Raw genomic sequence first — 20,816 nt, 5'->3', positions numbered from 1 at the left:
TCAATGATTGTCCATGTGACTAGTTTAGGTGTTTCACTTCACTGTTTCCAAATTTCTATACGACAGAACCTGGGTTTAGTCCAGTGAAAAATTAGAAACGTGAGCTTCTGTTTTAAACCCTTTACCTTAAAGCCTCCCACCCTCATCGCTTTGCCCATTAACTTTCACTTGTCCTCCATGCTATGAAAATCTATATCTAAGAAAGTCTCTGATGTCCGGCTTAGCATGAATTTAAGACAAAGGCACTGTCTTACATGAGAGAGATGAGTTTTCAGGACTGGCTTTGTCTTGCTTTGTGTGGTTGCCCTCCTCACAGCAGCAGCCTCGGACCGTATCTGGAGATCCATGTCTTGGCTCTAATTCTTAGCACCTGTTTGATTTTGCGAGCCTCAGTTCTCCCATCTGGAAGGGGTATCCGAGGGCAATGCTTTGTCTTCGGGACTGCTAAAAAGAACATTTCCAGCTCAGGTGTGAACTGCTGCCAGGAAGCCTGGTTATGTCACATCACCCTGGGATCCTAGCAGGCATTGGGTCGGGAAGGGCCTGAGCAGGCTTATCACAGTCAGGTAGTTTCTAGATCTCTAAAATGAACGTATTTAGGGCAAGAAACACATGCATCCGGGAGTCTGAACTACTGAACATTTTCACAAGCTACCTTTTGGTTCTTGAGAAATAGATGTAGGGAAAATGCCCTGCTTATTGCTAAGAGTTTGAGCCCAAAATGCTATACAAAATTTTTAATCTTATAAAATGTTTGGGGCCTTTGGTGAGCTCTCACTTAAGGCCTAGTCCAGTGTTTGGTACAACGTGGAATGTGGACCCCCTGGAGGACTGGCTGAAATCCATATTGCTGTTTTTCCTACAAAGCTACAAAATTAGGATGATTGGGCCAGAATTATACATTTTTCATAATTAGTGATTAGTGAACATTTCTAGCCTAGCCTAAAGGCAGTCTGAGGAGTCCCTCTGGCCCCCTTTCTTCTTGGATCCTATCTTTCAGTGTTATAGCTTCCAAACTGAGGAGGGGGGGGTGCAAGCATTCTAGAAAAGGAAGGGACCCAGCCAAGTAAAAAGAATATCAAGTTTGAAAATAAAATATTTTTGATGTGCAAATAGCACAAGGATTAAAAGAGGGAAATAGTTCAAATTTTAGGAAAAATAATTTAAATATATGAGAAGCATAAACCAAACTAAAATGTAGCAAGATTTTGAACAACTGATGTTAAAGACAAGAAGGAGCACTATACTGGCAGAGTAGGAAATACAATCCTATCACACCATTTTCCCCAGGACCAAGCGATACTTTCCCAATACAGTTGATTGGTTTTTAACCCTTAGAGTCAACCTGTGGAGGAAACACAGAACACTTTGCTACAACTGTATGGCAAAATGTAAATGCTAACAACACAAATAAAAGCAAACACGTATTCATAGAAGGTGATTTGTACGAGGGGAAAGGAAAGGCAGAGGGGCTGCAGAGCACAGCCTCATGCACTGAGAGAATCATGAGATTAGGGGGAAGTTAATAACACAAGATATAAATAGTAATAGCTAATGTTTCTTGAGCTCTCCTGTGTGTTAGACACTAAAGGCTACAAATGCATTACTAGTTGCACTATCACAAGCAACTGTATAAGGTAGAGAGGAATCCTTTCCCCTGGTTTATGGATGAGAAAACAATGGGCACAGGTAGGATGTGGGCCTTCCGCAGGGGTACAGACTAATAAAAGTTGAAGAACAAGGATTATAATTCAAGCAGTCCACCCCCAGGACCAGTACTTTTAGCCTCTGCTACCACTTCGCTCACCAATAGAGTCAGCAAAATTACATGAAGTTACAGGAGAGAAGCAGCCAAATTAATTAAATATGACATATTGGAAAGGAAGAGGGAGGGAAAAGAGGGGGGAATGGAGGTTTGTCTTCCTCCATCATGGCAAAGTAGTAAAAATACTGTTTAAAATGAGTTTGTCATGATGCACCAAGGTAAGCATCATGTTTAGAATTAAGGGGATGACATCAAAGTAGCAAAAAACTGTCTCCGGAGAGGGGAACTCTGGAGAAAAGGGCTACATGTCAATATGATTCAAGTTGCTATTATGCTTATGTATTATTTTCATACCAATAAAATATTTATTTGGTATGGCGCTTCTAAGGGGCGCCTGGGTGGCTCAGTAGATCAAGCGTCCAACTTTAGCTAAGGTCATGATCTCATGGTTCATGGGTTTGAGACCCATGTCACGTTCTGTGCTGATGGCTCAGAGCCTGGAGCCTTCTTCAGATTCTGTGTCCCCCACCCCGCTCCACCCCCCATGAAATTAACATTAAAACGAATTTAAAAATATAGAAATTGCTTCTACTGTGTAAGTGCATCAGAACATGAAATTCAAGTGGCACTTGGGTGGCTCAGTCAGTTGAGTGTCCAACTTCAGCTCAGATCATGATCTTATGGTTTGAGTTCAAGCTCCGCATCAGGCTCTCTGCTGTCAGCTTGGAGCCCACTTCAGATCCTCTGTGTCCCTGTCTCTCGTCCCCTCCCAACTCATGCTGTCTCTCAAAAATAAATATTTAAACAAGCATGAAATTCAAAATATTCTTTACATCTACCACATATTTGTTAAATGTTTGTCTTATCAGGATATAACTTTAGCTTGAAGGCTTTAAAAAAATCAGCAGGTACGGATGTTTAAAAGTTGTCTCTGGTAATATTACCAGGCATGGCTGAGAGAGGGTGCAGGACTATTAGAAGCAAACTGGATTTCAACCCTGCTTCTGAGAGGCAGTTCTGACCACAAAGGGCAGGTGATTCTCTGCAGTCACAGAGCAGGAGCAACGCCGTGCATTTTTAGGCTCAGTTATCGTATTTGTCCACGTATTTACTTCATAAAAGTAGGCACTTTTATGCTCCTGTTAAAATGGGATCTCCTATTCAAATTGCCTGGTAAAGGCAACTAAAGCATTATTGCCTAAGGAACTAATTAGGCGTAGATACACATAGCTCCTATCTCCATCCGTGTATGTATGTTTGTATGTATGTATCTATCTATCTACTATGCATCTATCCTTATTTATAGAACAGAACAACAATGATTTAAATTACTTCCTTACCTTATTTTAGCCTTCCCCAAATCTTGCAAGGTAAATAGGCCATGGAAAAAGCACCTAGTTCACCGAGACACTTGAAAGGTGGCTCTACTGTTTGTCATTGTGCCACCAATAAATGGTGCAGGGAATTCCACCCCCATCTTCTCTGTCCTCCTCTCTTACCTCCCTTTGCTGACTCTGTTCTAGGCATATTAGTTTATAATTGCTCCCTGAGGATGTCAGGTACCTTTCCTCTGAGCTTTTGCAGTGATTATTCCTGTTATCTGGAATGCTCTTCTCTCAGACATTTGTTCCATTCACCTCCCTCTAGCCTGTTCACATCCCACCTTCCTAGGGGGGCTTATCCTGTCCACTGTTTAAACTGAAAGCTGTGATTCTGCCTATAATCTCAATGCTCCATATGTTGCTTTGTTCTCCATAACATGAGTTACTGGCTAACCTATTAGATCATCTGCATGTTTGTATTTCTGCTCCCCTGCACCTAGAATGGAGGCCACACACAGTCCAGAATTTTGCCTTTTTTAAGTCTAGTGCAGATCCAGAAAAAAAAGTCAAGGGTCAACCAGAACTGGGCACAAGTGTAACCTGTGTGATTTGATACATTAGTGATTTAGATCAGAGCCGGCCAGTTACTGAATAAGATCTCTTCTACTGCATTGAAGCAGCACAGTAAATTCAAAGAAACTGGAATTTCCAGCAATTACAGAGCAGGTGTGTGCTCTTTCTCCCTTCGTTCCTCCAGGCTCAAATCTATCCTCCCTGGGTGATAAGAGAATGTGTAAGAATGACTAGCCTAAGTCTAAATTAAATATGAAGACATACAAGAAAACATATAAATATTTCTTTAAAAAAATCACTGAGTGGTTTCCTTTGACACATCAGGGGTTATCTAGCCTCTAGTAAGGTCACAGCAGGGCGAGAGAAGAGCAAGACACAGAGGGAAGAGGCAAGGGTGAGTCACCTCATCTCTCCCTCCTTTGTACCTTCCTTCCTCCTGGACTGTCATCCCTTACATTCAAAATAAAGAGTGCAGATGTCAGCGCATGCATGTAGAACATGTAGCTACTTCCACATCCCAGTCACTGTGACATGGAAAATTCTGCATCCTTAAGTCTGGCTCAACCCATTACCATTCACACAGGTTCATTCTTTCTCTACTGCTGAGTCAAAAAGACACATGAGCGAAGGCAGATTAATAAGAACAAAGTTTTACACACATGTGTATGAGTACACAACGTGGGAATGATAAAAGCCCATCAAGGCACATAGGTTGGGGAGACCACTACAGACAGCAGGGGTATCCTGCCAGTTCCAAGACCAGAGAAAACAGGCCAAGAGCTTGGGTCAGCCGAGTTCACGGTCACGCCAGGGATGGCACAGTTGATGATTTATGCAGCTGTCTTCTGTTTTCCACCACAGGAACTTCTTGAATCTGGTGTCATTCTGGAGTAGTTCTAAACTGGGGCTCATGTGCCCCTCGCCCTCCAAAACACACACATGCACAGAACAACACAAAAATGCACATGTGCATACAACGTACACACTTGCTGTATGAGGAGATCAGGTTAAGTTTCACTTAACGGGGTTGGGCCCCTTTCTGGTGCAACAAAATCCATTTCTGGTTATATACAATTGGTAGAGGAATATTTGGTCCTTATTTGTTGAGGTTCATGACAAGAGAAAGGAATTGTTTGGTGGCTGTGATGAAGCCCTAGGCAGGTGATGAAGGTGCTCTAGTCATGCCCAGAGCACAGGCACAGTTGACCAGGATAAACACAGTGCTTGCTCCTCCAGGGGAGTACCCGACTAGGGTGAGTCCAAGTTCTGTTTAAAATTTCATGGTGCTATCTCCCATTGCATGACCAGCACTGTGCTTAGCAGGCGCACACGCAGTGTGTGGATGAGGAACCGGAAGTGTATCCAGTCATAGCAGGCATGGAGCTCTTCCCCAGAGCGGCACCCGTGTTAGGGGTAAGTGAGCTCCCAGTGATCTTGGGGGGAGGGGAGCTGACACAGAGCCCTGCCATCACAGATGTGATAGTGTCTACATCTGCTGCCGCACTTGCTGCATCTGCCTTGGGTCCTCTGCAGTTATTCTGCTGTGAAGCAAGGGTAACAGGTCCTACCACCGTGAGAATGACCTTGCCCTCTCTATGCCTACTGACTGACTGCTGGGCAGGTGGACCACCGTTACTGGGAAGGAACGTGGAAGTACAAGGGGGTCCAAGCGCAGAGTTGGTGCTGCCACTTGCACCTGCAACTGAGGCAGTGTGGCCCAGCAAGCCACAGGGGATCAGTGGGGGGTGAACGCACATGCCTCTTGACACGCGTGTCTTCTCCAACATAGTGGCTCTTCCACAGGGAGCAATTATTTTTGTGTAGATGGGTCCCAGGAGCGCTTACGGTTACGAGGAACAGCTGAGTCTCCATCTTTGGGAGCAGCCTGGCCATCTCCCACTGCTCCACCACCTGGGTTTTTTACAGTTGGCCTCCTGCTGCTCGGATTTGAGGAGGAGACTGACACACCTCTCTTGTCCAGAGTGATGGCTCTTTCACGTGGGTCAAGTTTACTCTGTGTAGATGGGTCCCAGGTAGGCTTACAGGTACCAGGAATATCTGAGTCTCCATTCCTGGGATGNTGTGGTGCCTCCTTACCATATATGCATCATGTGTTACCATGTTTTCTTTTTCTTAGTTCTTAGGGTACTTAGCACGGTGCCATATTTACAGTGAGCACAAGCACTGCCACGGACCAGGCCTTCCTTGAGCAAAAGCTCAATTCATAAATTAATCAGGGACCACAATGGGTTCTGGTCTCAGAAGATAGAGGTCATGGACCGGCAGTGGTAAGCATAGTACCATCCCACATCTGTAACCGAGCCTTGCAGCCTAGATTTTCTCTTTGGTCTACTCTGAAGAATCCAAATACATCAGATTAATGTGAAGACTATATGTAAATATATAAAGATTATATTCCAGATACGTTGTGGTCTACCTGGAAGAAATTCACCACTGGATTATTCCATATGGATTAGAAGCCAGTTTCTTAGGCCTTCTAGGAATATGTCTAGTAAGACATCTCAATAATGTCTAGAAAGCAAATATGTCATTTATTGTAAGTTAAGAGTGGAGCAACGTATTGGATTAAAGAAAGGCCAACACAATTTGGTTGTGAGCATGCCAGCCAGGTTCATTCTTCACCTCACATTGTTGGCACTTAAACAGAATTCTAGAGATTCTTATGACCAAGAGGGGAGAGAGATGCTTGGGTGTCTGGCAAGAGAAACATGTATTATTGTCTAGGAGCTGGAAGCTTCACCATGAAGAAGAAGGTTTGAAAAATCTTGGCCTACATGTGGCTTTACCTAGTTTGAGTCTCGTTTCTGTGGCTTACTTCATGGAAGTGTTTTCTCTCTCATGGGACTGATGATGCATATCCGGGACATGACATGCATAAGTTTCAGAACCAATAATCCTATAGATCAGTAAAACATATATATTAAAAAATTTTATATCTATAGACGTCTATAGACACAGTAAAATCTTGGATCGTGTGTACCTTGTTCTGCATGTGTTCTGCAAGATGAGTAGACATTTCTGATAAATTTTAATTTGGTAAACTAGGGATGTCTTGCAATACAAGGAGTATATGGTGCCAAACATCACATGACAATTGAGCCAATGGAAACGTCACATGACAATTGAGACAATGGGTCTCTNTTTTAATTTGGTAAACTAGGGATGTCTTGCAATACAAGGAGTATATGGTGCCAAACATCACATGACAATTGAGACAATGGGTCTCGCTGTGTGTGTATGTGTGTGTGTCAGTTTCTTTCTATTTCTCTGTGGAATTGTGGGTGATCGTCTCCCATGCTCCAATGCTCTGCCTCAGGTCATGGTGTTTGGCAGAAATCAGTGATTTTTCAGAACATTGGAAGGTGTCCACAACTGGCCCTGGTGTATTTTTTGTCACTTCCAAGCACCTATGGACAGTCCTTTGCTTTTCCATATAAGAGTGAGCTTAGGAATGCTTTGCCTCACTCAGGTCAGGCTGCCTGTAGATATAGACCCTATCCTCTGCTGCCTTATTGCTGGTTACATTACATAGAGCATATGACAAGAGCTTATTAATACTGTAGTGCAGTCAACATTTGTTAGCGATAATGAAACTCATCCTACACAAGAACCCTTTTCTCTCATGTCTCCTTTGCACCAGACACAAAGGTTTTCAAAAGCAAGTACAGATTAATTTGTTTATTTTTCTTTATATTTTGTGTTTTCTTTATTATTTTGTATTATAGTGCAGTATTGTAATGATTTGTATATGAATATTTTTGGTTTGTGGAACAAATCATCTGAGTTTCCATTATTTATTATGGGGAAATTGGCTTTGATAGACAAGTGCTTTGGATTATAGGCATGTTTCCGGAACAAATTATGCTCATGAACCAAGGCTTTACTGTATCTATTTTTTCATATTTAAAATAGCACTGGGCATAATTCATATATTACAAAAGTAGCTTTAGTGCTCTGGTTATGAGAGCTTTTATAGTATGTTAGAACAAATTTGGACTTCCATCCCCAACAAACTTGGGGGTTGGTAGGACACAAAAGGTTTTGCTCAGACCCTAATTCTGTTTGGGGGGAAAAAAAAAGGAGAAATATTATAAGCCCTTTCTAATCTCTCTAAGAGCAAAAATTATTTCCACATAAGACATTTAACCACAAGTCCTTTGATATCATTTGAGTTCCGTAAGGAACAGTTTCTTGGAGGTGTTTGTTTGAACAGAAATAACAAGTTTGTACAAAGATTTCTTATTAGGACTCTGAAAGAGATGATGGTATCAGATATGTTTGAAAACAATAAATGACAATCATGTTATTTCCATCATTTTATTTCCCAGAGAGGAAAAATTAAGTATATGATGCATGTTGGGGCTTCAGGACAATACAAAGAAATTTAGGTAAGGATATCCCAGAAAAATCTCCCTCTTCTCTTGTCAAATGGGAATACACAGATATGATGCTTTTTTGGAATATAGACCATTCTCTTACTTGTCCTTACAGACAAAATATATTAGATGGCAAGTGGTTATTCTGAGATAATTTGCCTGGGCAGAAGCAAACATGTTGAGGCAGAATTTGTTAAGACAAAGTATTTTTAAATGATTAATCATTAGTAAAAATATTTTGATAATAACCACAAATTACAGTTTCCAGGAAGATTCCTTCTCATTTGACAATTTATGAAGCAACAATCTCCAGTTATAGTCCATGAAGCCATGGGTGTGTAGTCTTGGATGGAGTTGGTAGTAGTGACAATGAACCAGAGCTAACATCCTGTGGTTCAACAATCCCTCCCTGTTCCCTTGTCTTGCTCACCAATAATGTGTTGTAAATCCTACAGAGTTACTATGGAGGGAAGACTGAGTGACCCATGGAACTCATTAAATGAACTTTTTTTCCCCTAAAATAACTTTTGTCTCCTTGTTTTCAACCCCTATTTTCTCTTCTCTTAACTATAAACAGGGCTCAGCAGAAGCAGACTGGCCTTGTGCAGCCCCTTCTTTGGACAGTCTTTTCTTGATCATTCTATTCAGTACTTCTGCATTTCACTTTTTGCCTTCTTGAAAGGTATCAAAATCTTTCTGTGGTTGATGACTTCCACATTCTCTTGGCTTTGATTGGTATTAATTTTGGTATTTCTATACTTGTATTAAATATGGTTTCAGGAGGAATAGAAAGTAAAAGTGTTTTTCTAGTCTGCTGCCTTAAACTGACCTGTTGATTTTAGCATCCAACATTCCCATATAAAAAAAACCCAACCTCAGTATTCACATTCAACTTTTCTTGAGAAATCACTAAGGATTTAGGATGTGGTCATTACTAATGGGAAAATAATACCTATCTCATGGAGTTGATTTGAGGACTAAATGAGATAATGAACGTGAAAATGATCTGTGAAGTTTAAAGTTGTCTAAGAGACTTGTGCGAGAGGGATGATGGTGGAGAAGTAGGGGGCTCTGTACTTTTCACCTGCCCACATCTCTCAAACAAAGGAGGGCTGAAGCCATAGAACACTGAACCACAGGAGTCTGGGAGGAAAAGAGACAGAGTCCACTCAGAAGACAGCCTCAAAGGTGCGTGATTGCGAACTGGGGAAGATAAAAATGGGCTGGGACCCAGAGGCATGGAGGGGAGGAAGCCCCCTCCATGGAGAGCCGCGGAGAGATGAGGGGAAGAGAAAGAGCGGCTGACTCTGCTCATAGAAGTATCCCTGGAGAAGAGAGAAACCTTGGCCTGCGACGAAGAGGGATCCTATCATCCCACCTCTATCCACAGTGTGTTCAGAGGGATCCTATTTCTAGCCGTAGCGCTTTCTTTGGGATGGGCACCCCGTCCCAGGCAGCACCAGGAGAAACTGCTCCCCTGGCTAGGAAGGAGCCCAGCCTGCGGGATTACATTTCGGGTGGTATCATTAAAGCGTGCAGACTAAGATCTGGAAATGAGGCGGGGCTTGAGACATAGAACACAGCTCACCTTGGTTATGCCCTCAACACAGGGAGATTGGTCCTAAAAGAGTGATTTGCAATGCTTGGTTTGAGAAGGGACTGGGGCGCCGCCATTTTTCTCCCCACAACCACTAAGGCAGGGCCTCAGGGAGCAGCTGCAGGGCCTCAGTGGAGGCAAGACCAAATCACCAAATCCGCGAGTGATTTTTTTTTTTTTTACCAGAGTCCAGGGCAAGACCAACATTGATGCACTGCCATGATTAATTCTAGATCAATTCTTACTACTCAGATATATTTTCTCTTATCTCATTCTTACCTCTCCCGTCTGCTAGACTGGGCACTCTGGTCATTGGTTTGCTTAAACAGTCACATTTAATCCATTCTTTTGATGCAAACCCTACACCTCTGTCATTACTTTCCTCTCTTTCTCTCTCTGGAATAATCAGACTATATAGTTTCTTTGGGTAACATTATCTTTGTTTCTTTCTCCTCGCCTACTACCATATTCTCCTGTTTCTCTCTCTGAATTAAGGCTTTTAGTCTCTCTGCCTGGTCAATGTTCAATTTCACTTTCTCCCCACCCCTGTCATTTCTCTCTTCCATCAGCATGTATATGCTCTTCCATCAGCACTGCCTCAACCCTGCTCTTCATTGTAGCTGGGATTTCTGGTTTTATGCTTTTAGACTGTCCTTTGTCTTTTGTTGTTGCTATTGTTGTTTTTTCCCCCCTTTCGGTTTGCTTGCTTGTTTGATTTGTCTGTGTGTTTGTGTGCGTTTGTTCCCTGTGTGTTTGTCTGTTTTCCTTTTCAGGGCTACCTCAAGAAACAAGCCAAAGTACACATGGTCGAGAGTCCCAAATATCTCTACGAGTAGGGAAATAAAATAACCAAAAGCACATCAAGAGAGACCAAGGGACACCGTTAACACTTCCTGAACAGACAGGCTGTGGACAGTCAATGAGCCTCCTTTAATATAGCAGAACTCGCAGGTGCAGAGTGCATAACAAGCTTTTAAAACTTATAAGAGACAGAAAGCTAGCCAAAATGACGAAACAGAAGAACTCTCCACTAAAGAAATTCCAGGAAGAAATGACAGCTAAAGAATTGCTCAAAACAGATATAAGCAACATAAGTGACCAAGAATCTAGAACAATAGTCATAAAATTAATCTCTGGGTTTGAAAAAGGGATAGAGGATATTAGAGTAGCTATTGCTACAAAGATTATGGACCTTAAAAATAGTTGTGATGAGCTCTGTACTGACAGCTCAGAGCCTGGAGCCTGTTTCAGATTCTGTGTCTCCCTCTCTCATCCCTCCCCCACTCATGCTCTGTCTCTCTCTGTCTCAAAAATAAATAAACTATAAAAAATTTTAAAATGGTTGTGATGAATTTAAGAATGCTCTAAATGAGGTGCATAATAAAATGGAGGTGGCCAATGCATGGATTGAAGAGGCAGAGAGGAGAATAGGTGAATTAGAAGACACAATGATAGAAAAAGAGGAAGCCGAGAAAAAGAAAGATCAATTGATCCAGGAGCACGAAAGGAGAATTTGAGAACTGAGTGATGCAATCAAACGGAACAATATCCGTATCATAGGAATTCCATAAAAGGGAGAAAAAGGAGCAAATTATAGTCTAAGAACTTCCCCAATCTGGGGAAGGAAACAGACAGTGAAATCCACGAGGCACAGAGAATTTCACTCAGACACAACTGTAATTGATCTTCTGCATGACATATCGTAGTGAAACTGGCAAAATATAAGGACAAAGAGAGAATTCTGAAAGCAGCTAGAGATAAAAGGGCTCTAATATACAAAAGGAGACCTATCAGAGTGGTTGCAGACCTATCTAATGAAACTTGGCAGGCCAGAAAGGACTGGCAGGAAATCTTCAATGTGATGAACTGAAAAAATTTGCAGGCAAGAATCCTCTATGTAGCAAGCCTGTCATTCAGAATAGAGGGATAACGGTTTTCCCAAGCAAACAAAAATTGAAAGAATTCATCACCAATAAACCAGCTCTACAAGAAATCCTTAGGGGGACTCTATCTCTATGAGGGAAATGTTGCAAGGAACACAAAGTACCAGAGACACCACTACAAAAATGAATTCTACAGAGAACACAAGAACTCTAAACCCATAGTTTTCAATAATAACACTGAATGTAAATGGCCTAATGCTCCAATCAAAAGACATAGGGTAGCAGAATGGATAAAACAACAACAACAACAACAACAAAATCCATCTATTTGCTGTCTACGGGGACTCATTTTAGACCTAAGGACATCTTCCGATTGAAAGTAAGGGGATGGAGAAATATCTATCATGCTACTGGAAGTCAAAAGTAATCTGGAGTAGCCATACTTATACCGGACACACTGGGCTTTAAAGTAAAGGCAGTAACAAGGGATGAAGAAGGCCATTATATAATAATTACAGGGTCTATCCATCAGGAAGAGCTAACAATTATAAATGTCTACACACCGAACTCGAGAGCACCCAAATGCATAAAACAATTAATCACAAACAGAAACAATCTTATGGATAACAATATACTAATAGCAATAGACTTTAATACTTTACTTAAAGCAATGGATAGATCAGCTAGACAGAAAATCACTAAAGAAGCAATGGACCTGAACGACACATTGAACAAGATGGATTTGACAGATATATTTAGAACTCTACATCCTGAGGCTGTGGAATTCACTTTCTTCTCAAGTGCGCATGGCACATTCTCCAAGATAGATCATACACTGGGTCATAAAGCAGCCCTCAATAAATATAAAAGAATTGAGATCATACCATGCACACTTTCAGATCACAATGCTATGAAACTTGAAGTCAATCACAGGGGAACTATTTTTGAGACTAGCAAGGGGATCTCTGACCCTCCTCCTTACATTTTAAAGGAAGCATTTAAAAACAGCCTTCCTGTCTGGTGAGTTCTTGCATGTTTGCTGACAGAAGTGAGGCACTATCAGCGTGGCTGAGACAGTGGACTGCCAAGGCCATATCCCTCCAAGGGCCATGATACCATCACATACTCGCTCCTCAGCGCTGGGTCTTAATTTATCATGATTCACTGGTTGTATGTGAACGAATCTCACTGAAACCAGCATAAGCAAAAGGAGAATTTCTTAAAAGGACAGAAAGGTCGTTTAGAGTGCTCCAGGACAGGGATGCAGCAAAGCCAGGAGCAGATGGGAGCCTGGGCCTGAAACAGTCAAGAGTGCCTCTCTCTTCCCTGCTTCATCCTTCATTGTCTTTCTAAGCCCATCTGCCTCTGCTTTTTTGGTTCACTTGATGGAAAAAAGTTAGTTTTCCAACAGCATTTGAGTTTAAACGTTACAACTGTCACCCTCTGGAAACATTCCTCTCTCTCTCTCTGCTGTCCTCTGGCCACCCACTCCCCCTTTTGCCTTTTCTCCAATTCTCAAATTCTTAGAGAAGAGACATTGACTTACCAGTCTGGGCAAATTACCCACTACCAAACCAATCAACCGTTGCCATGGTAGAGGGAAAGTCCATATTGCATGGCAAAGCTCCATGGTCATAACTGTGTGTTTTGGGGTGGGGGGGGCAAGTGGTCCCCTACACATATGTTGGCTTGGGAAGGTATATTCCGCAGTGAATGACTTCTCAAAATTTTCCAGGAAATATGGAAGTAGATGACTATTCAACAGTTGGTCTGTTCAGACAGGTTGACCCTTATAACTGGGGTCACACATCTCACTAGTGTCATGTGTTCTGTTTGCTTCCTCTAACTTTCCATGTCATCTCATGAGAAAACCATTTACTATAGCTTTAAGGAGGTCAAATGAAGCAGTAGTCACTTCCAGTGCTGAACTTAAGGAAGACAAACAGTTCTGGGAAAAAGAGTGTGTGCTTTCTCTAATCAAAGCCCCCATAGCCTTCAGTGTTAGGGAATAAATATTGCTCCAGTATTAAGGAGGACACAAATGTGTTCCATGGCCAACTTGAAGGGCCGTGATTCCCCTCCAATGGCCAAAGTCTAGTCTGGTCCTAACCCTTGTCTTCTATTACCATCTTTCCTTTAAGAATCTCCTATCATTTTCTACTCTTACCATCATTCTCTTTGGGGTGCATGTGATCTGCTTGGTTATCAGTATTTCTTGTCAAATGCCAACATGGGCTTGCCCTAACACCCCAAAGCTCAGTAGTGACAAGGTTGGCATAGTCAAGCAACACATTACTAAATGTCAAGAGAAGTGAGAGAGTAGAGCTTACAAAATATAGCCGCCCTTATGAACATTTTTGGAAGAGTATGCTTTCCATTTATTTCTATTTTGTATTTCTGTCTTTGCTTTTCACAGTACCAAGAAGGGTGATGAGCATAAGGAAAAAAGCACTGTGAGTTCCCTCTACACACGAGTGTTTTGAGGCAGTGGAGGAGAAAACTTTTCACCAGAGAAGCCAGACAATAGCAGGGTAGACAGGGTGCCCCTGCCTCACGCATTTGGTTTCTGTTATCAGATCGTTTTTAAAAATCTTCTCTGCAAGACTCTGCAAAGTTCACTTTGGTGTCACTTTTGTCTACTGCTGTCATAACAAATTGCCACCAAACTTAGTGGTTTAAAAAAGAACATCAGTTTATTATCTCACAGTCCTGGAGGTCAGAAGTCCAACACAAAGTCTTTATTGAACAAAGACTCAAATGAGGTAAGGAAGTGAATTCTATGAATATCTCAGGGAAGGCTGTTCAGGGCAGAGAGAACAACTTATACAAAGTGGGAGTGGGCTTGGCATATTTAAGGCAGAGCAGGTGGGAGAGGAGTGGGAGGTGAGGTCAACGAGTAAATAGGGGACCAAGAGCAGGCAGGGCTTTGAAGGGCATCATAAGAACTTTCACTAACTCCTCTCCAGTCACATGGTTTCAGAGGAGTCTCTGTTTTAAAGCATTTTTTTCTCTCTCCTATCCAATTGTGTGGCTCCCCACCAGCCACCGTTCATTAGGGGTGGATATAGGACCAAATCTAGCTCACATGGAGTTCTTCATAGAATTGTAAACTTGAAACAGCAGGGGTTGGGGAAAAAGTCAGGATCTGGTCCAGATATTGCAGATGGACTCTCTCACTCCATTCCAATCTCCTTGTAGCATGACTGCATGTTAGAAGGAAAGCTTAAGACCACATTATCCAGATCTTTTTTTGTGGTTAAAAAAATCATAACATAAAATTTACCTTCTTAACCACTTTTAAGTGTACAGTACATTAGTGTTACCTGGAAGCACTTTGTTCTGGGATGGATCTCTGGAACTGTTTCAACTTGCAAGATTAAAACTCTATAGTCATCAAAAAACAAGTCCCCATTTTCCCCTTTCCCCGCTCCCAGCCAACACCATGCTAGTTTCTGTCTCTCTGATTTTCGTTATTCTAAGTACTTCGTACAAGTGGCAACATGGGGCACCTGGGTGGCTCAGTTAGTTAACCGTCCCACTCTTGATTTTGGCTCAGGTTGTGAGCTCATGACCATGAGATCAAGTCCCATGTAGGGCTCCACACTGAGCCTGGAGCCTGCTTAAGATTCCCTCTGTCTCCCTTCCCCTGCATGTGTGTGTGTGCGCGTGCTCGCTCTCTCTCTCTCTCTCTCTCAAAAAAATAAGTGGAATCATGCAGTATTTGTTTTTTTGTGATTAGCTTATTTCACTTAGCATAATGTCCTCAAGGCTTATGCATGTTATAGCACATGACAGAATTTCCTTCTTTTAAAGGCTGATTAATATTNACCCCCTTTCCTCTCCAATTCATGGTTGCCTATTTTGATCATCAGAGTTTAGAGTAATGAGGTCAAATGCAAAGCTGAGGAGTTGTGTCTGCTCTGATTCACAGCCACAGCTGTTATCCTAACAGACCTTTCACTGCTGGAAAATCACGTCAAATTAAGGGACCTACTGTTGGCAGATTAGAAATCTATAAAAAGTAGAAATAGCATATAACTGGAGCACAAGTGGGTCACTGAGCAACTGCTCCACCTCAGATAGTGATGCCTTCCTACAGGAATGTGGAGCCCTGCCTTGTGGAAGCCACACTCCAGGGTTGGCAGTTTCAGACTTGGGAAGACCAGCCTATCTTTCACTCAGACTCACTTGAACAACAAACTACTCCAAAGCCAAACACATCCTATCCCAAAGAATGGCCTAACTAAATTCCAAGCAAAACGTCCATGTAGCAACTTAACTAATACCTGTAAACTAGTAGCCCAAAGCCTTGCCTAGTTCCATCATTGGGTGGCAGCCAGCTGCCAGATGGCAGATCAGTACAACGATTAACTTAGAGGGTGTGTGGCCTATTTTTCTTTGGACCCCTTCATTACCCTACCCATTGCTGAAAGCATACACCTGGTGGTCATGTTTCTCCATGTAATCCCTAATCTTCCCATTTTTCCTTTCCCTCAAATCTCTTGACTTGCCTTTGGAGAAGCCAATCATTCACCAGTTGGTAAAGACACTACTTAGTTGGGAGTGAGGGCTGGTGTTTAATGATCCCATAGATTAAAAGCACAAGCAGTGAAATAATAATAATAATAATAATAATAATAANACTGAATGGCAGAAAATATTTGTAAGTCATGTATCTGATAAGGGCTTAGTATCCAGAATATATATATATATATATATATATATAATTCTTACAACTTAACAACAAAAGAGAACCAAATTTGGAAAACAGACAAAAATCTGAAGAGACATTTCTCCAGAGAAGATGTACAAATGGCCAATAAGCACATGAAAAGACACTCAACATCATTAGTTATTAGGGAATTGCAAATCAGACCACAATGAGATGGTCTTCACACCTACCAAGATGGCTACAATTTTATTTTATTTACTTAATATTTATTTATTTTTGAGAGAGAGATTGAGCACGAGTGGGGGAGGGGCAGAGAGAGGGGGAGGCACAGAATCCAAAGCAGGCACCAGGCCCTGAGCTGTCAGCAAGATCCCATCAAGGGGCTCAAGCCCATGGACCATGAGATCATGCCCTGAGCCAAAGTCAGATGCTTAACCAGCTGAGCCACCCAGGAGCCTCAATGGCTATAATTTTTTAAAAACGAAGATATCAAATGTTAAGATATGGAGAAATGACACTCTTCTACATTGTTGGTGGGAATGTAAAACGGTACAGTTGCAGTGGGAAACCGTCTGGCAGTTCCTCAAACGGTTAAATATAGAATTATCATATATAACCCCGCAATTCCACTCCTAAGCATATGCCCAAAAGAGTTGAAACAGATGTTCATACAAAACATTTTATATGAATGTTCGGGTAGTATTGCTCATAATAGCCCAAAATAGTAGAAACAACCCAAATGTCCACTAACAAATGAATTGATAAAGTGTGGTGTATCTGTACAATTCTTTAGGTATATACCTAGCAATTCCTAGGAGTGGAATTGCTTGATCACATGGTATTCTATGCTTAATTTTTTGAGGAACTGCCATACTGTTTCTGGGGAAAAAAATTGTGCCCAATTCTTTGATCACTTAAATTACCTGATGGTAAAGAATATAAAATCAGTAGTCAACAATATTTATAGTCATCCACTATACAGGTTCACAGAGCCATTTTTATCAATCAAACTTTTACAGAGGGCTTCCTGTGTACTCATGGGCTAAGGTCCCCAAGACAAGTAGGATAAGGTCCCTGCCCCCTTAGGGGCTTATAATCCTGGGGTGCAGCAGGGAATTGGATTGCATTATGTAAGGGCAGAGAAAAATGTGAGTCAGGGAAACAGTCCATGCCTGGGGGGGCTCATACTCTAATGGGGGAAAGAGACCAAAATACAGCAAAACCTTGGATTGCAAATAACTTCTGTGAGTGTTCTGCAAGACAAGCCAACATTTCGAATAAATTTTAATTTTTTAAATGAGTGATGTCTTGCAATACAAGTAGTACATGATGCCAGATGTCACATGATCACAACTGAGCCAATGGTTCTTGAAATTCACTTTGATATACGAGTGCTTTGGATTACAAGCGTGTGTCCAGAATGGTGCTCGCAAACCAAGGTTTTACTGTAAATAGAATCACGCACATACACACCCTATGCATAATTGAGAATTGAGTTGAAACCAGAATAGATTTGGGTATAAAAAATAGATCTTAAGCGAAGTTCAATTTGGTGGGGAAAGTGGGCTGAGAAGAGGCCCTGGTGCTGTAGAGGAATGCCAGCAAGGCCTCTAGCTGACTGTGTATTTTTCCAGATCTCAATTTCCCAGACTGCAAAAAGGAAGGAGGTAGATTCAACTATCTTTGTAGCCATTTAAGGTTTTTACAAGCTGCTTTTCCTCCTGTAGAGGAAATGGAATTCATTTGGAAAGGGAGGAAAGTCTTGGGAAGAGAATGATAAAGCGTATTATCAGAACTGAATCCTGCTGAGGGGCCACTACCGGTATCTGAAAAGAGATGTTTTGCAGGCTTATTCTTATGGACGTTTGTAGGATTGAGGGGTGTTTACAAACGTGGCTGGATGGTGAGTGGAGGAAGAACAGAATTTCACATACATGATGGGTATGTGACTCAGTGGTCCAGCTGCTGCCACATGCTGCCCACATGTGACAGCCTGGTGCCTAAGACTGAAACTGAGGCCACAGAAACAAAAGGTGGGGAAACACGGCATTTTGAAAGAAAAATTCTTGTACTTCCTGTAGCATGAGGTGAGGCAGAGACTAGAAGACAAATATGCCCTCACGTGGATAGAACTCAGAGCTGACTCACTGACCACACGCAGTCTCCTCCAACTGCCCCCTTCATTCCTGCCAACTCAACTTCTCTGTCCGCTTCACCTCCTATCTCTCAGTCAGTCTTTCTTCTTCTGTTTATTCATTTTTAAAGTTAATTTATTTTGGGGGGGAGGGGCAGAGAGAGAGAATCCCTGTCAGCCCGACATGGGACTCATTCTCATGACCCTGAGACAATGACCTGAGCTGAAACCAAGAGTTGGACCTTCAAAAAACTGAGCCATATAGGCACCCCAGTCTTTGTTCTCTGCCCTCTTTTGTCCACATGACACCCCATAAACTCTGGGCCTCACCCCCAACAATCCTCAGATTAGTTGCCCCTCAGATGTCCCACCTTGTCCTCCACACCAGTGACAGCTCCCTCCGTCTCCCTTGCTCTCAGGACTTGGCCCCTGGGGATTCCTCCATCTCTTCTCAAACCTCCTTAAAAACAAAAACAAAGACAAAAAACCTCCTTTTCATCTCAGCCAGAATTCTACCATGCTCCCTAGCAAGACTAGTTCCAGACACTTGTCCCTTTCATAATCCTGGGTATTTGCATATTTTGTCCTTTTCCACTGACATTTTCCATTTTACAAAAAAACAATCTGCTTCTTTTCGTCTAGGTTTAATACACAGAAATATCGGTAATTAACAAAAAATAGGCAAAGTAAACTTACTATTTTGACCCAGTCTCCTGGTGAAACTTGGTGGCTAGACATAGAAGGACACATTTTGAATAGAAATCCAACTCATATGGGCCTCGACATTAAAGGAACTGAAAATCCTAAAGAGGGCCTGGCCACAGGGAAGGCTTGGTTTTGTGGCTCAGTGGTGTCCTCAAGAAACTGATTTCTTCCATTATGTTTGTCTCCCTTTCCATGATGTCAACCTCATTTAAAATTAGCTCTTGACTATAAGCAGCTCCCTGACTATGGGCTGCTGACAGGAAGAGAAACTCTATCACCAAAGTCCTGACATTTACTCTGATTGGTTGTGGGCTCACCTCTAATCACTGTAGTTACAGAGTGAAACATAATGATTGCCGTAGCCTCCGTAACCTGCTCTACTTCTATAGCTGGAGTGGAGTTTTCCTTCCTGAAACCAATGACTCCCTTAAACTAAACCAGCCTGTTCGTCCTTTATTCATTTACTCACAAGGCATGCAGGTTGGTTTGGACCCCACTTATTGCTCACCTCTAAACTTAGGTTTGTTGGTGCTCTATCCTTTCTCAGCCCCAGCCCTCCTACTCAAATCAGAGCACTAACTGTTTAACAAAGCACCATGTGGGAGACTCCAGAACCACGTATGGAAGCCTGCAGGCAGACATGAACAATGCAGAGAAATGTTGAGGGGGAGAAGACTGCTCGGCCCTGTAATAGTCATGGAGTGACATCATCACTTTAACTCTCCAAACATCTGTGGGAGGCTCTTGTGGCTAAAAGTGGAACAGCTGATTAGAGGACCCGGTGACTGGCACTTCCACTGAATTCTGACCAGAAAAAAAAAGCCAGTTGGTGAAACAGAAGGTATAAGAAACATGGGAGGAAGTGACTGAGTCACCTTGGAATTTATCATGGCAGATAAAGGGAACAAACAGGCATGTTCAGACACATCCATTGGGTTTTTTTCCTTTTTTCATCAGAAAGAGGTAAAATGAGTCCACAGTCAGTTTCTAGAAGAGACTGTCACTTAAGAAGAAAAGGAAATGCTTCCTCTATAATCTTGGGTTATCCTAATGAGAAGGACACTGAGGAGACATTAAAGACATAGAATATGCTCCAGGAACAATCCATGCCTAGATTTAGAAAGAACAAAACCAGGATCTCAAAGCAGGGCACATGATCAAGGATACATCAAAGACCATGGACGTGGCACAAATCTGTGCATGTGAAAAATCCTGAAGGCTCACTGTGAATACATTGAGACTTAAGAAAATGTTAAAAAACCCAAAATTTTGGGGTTTTTTAAAACTTATTTTTAAAGAAAAGAAAGCAAAAAAGGGAGAGATCATTGTTTGAGGAAGATGGTGTCAAGTTAAATGATAGAGCAGAACCCCATTTGTGCAGGCCTCTCCCTCTTAAGAAAGGTTTTTTTGTTTTTTGCTTTTAGTTTTTTTAACATGGAGAGTCTAGTATATTGGAGAGAACTGCAGTTCAAGAGAATAAAGGTAATAGCAAGAATATTAGCCCATTAATACGCATTTTTGGTAATTAAGCTAAATTAATTATATCTAAAGAAATTAAAGCAACTTGCTTATGTGATGATCTTGGCTTGTGTAGTGGGCAGAATCATGGTGTCTTCCACAGATGTCCACCTGCAATCCCTACAACCTACAAATATGCTACTTTACATGACAAAAAGGACTTTGCTGGTAAGATGAAAGATCTGAGAAGGGAAGATTATCTGGTTATCAGGGTGGGCCAGATGTAATCACAAGGAGGGAGGGAGGAAAG

Source organism: Crocuta crocuta, unplaced genomic scaffold (assembly GCF_008692635.1).
Source record: "Crocuta crocuta isolate KB4526 unplaced genomic scaffold, BGI_CrCroc_1.0 scaffold41, whole genome shotgun sequence".
NCBI classification, from domain to species: domain Eukaryota; kingdom Metazoa; phylum Chordata; class Mammalia; order Carnivora; family Hyaenidae; genus Crocuta; species Crocuta crocuta.
This window is presented reverse-complemented; position numbering follows the sequence as displayed.